The sequence below is a fragment of the Pundamilia nyererei genome, unplaced genomic scaffold (genome assembly GCF_000239375.1).
Source record: "Pundamilia nyererei isolate P.nyererei 1_Seehausen unplaced genomic scaffold, PunNye1.0 scaffold00074, whole genome shotgun sequence".
Lineage (NCBI taxonomy): Eukaryota > Metazoa > Chordata > Actinopteri > Cichliformes > Cichlidae > Pundamilia > Pundamilia nyererei.
This window is the reverse complement of record NW_005187475.1, coordinates 1,398,843-1,399,718: the sequence shown is the minus strand read 5'-3', so window position 1 is coordinate 1,399,718 and position 876 is coordinate 1,398,843.

Genomic DNA, 876 nt, shown 5'->3' with positions numbered 1-876 from the left:
ATGAGTAGTTTGGTGTTAAATTTGTCTAGCTTTTATATAGCATTACAGTTTCTGAGTTAAAAATATACTGTTTTGCTTTAATAATCAGTGGCACAATTAATCCAGTGTATTCTCTCCAAAGGCACAACTTACACACTGGGTGCAAGTTGTGCCACAAGACCACTTTTTTCAGAAAGCAATATTTCTTAAAAACTATATTTCAAATCCAAAGTGATTGTTCCCAGGGATGCACGACATCCTGATATATATTTATATATTTTAGTTGGGAGCATTACTGTCATGGCCTCCCTTTAAAGTCACTTTAAGTTAAAAACTGACACAACTCACCCCACTCTCCCCAGTATGTCTTTCTGTATTGTTTTCTGCCATTTTAACAACACTGACATGACTGAGTCAGATACAACACAGACTTACCTGAGCCAGGACATCCTATCTCCTTCACACCATTTTTAGGTAAATTTTGTTCAACAGGTGAAGACTCATGAAAAGGCAAAATATTTGTTTTATTTCTGTGTAGATGTATTGATTTTGGACTTGGAAATACTCTGATTCTTGGTGCCATGTTCTCGAAGCTTCTTGTGTCTTCTAAAGCTCAAACGTCAGACACACTTTTCAATTTGGGAGGCGTTTGTACGTCAAACTATGTCATATGTAAACCTGACAAACTACATAAAGATGCCGTGTAGTTGAGTCAGATACAATACAGACGCACCCAAGACAGGACGTCCCATCTCCTTTGTGCCATTTTTAGGTGAAGTTAATTCGACTGGTGAGTCAAAACTATCAAAACATTTGCTTTATAAGTAGAATTACTGATTTTTGACTGTGAAGAAGTGTTGGATTGTAATAATTCAGTGTGAGAACATTTATAGAAGT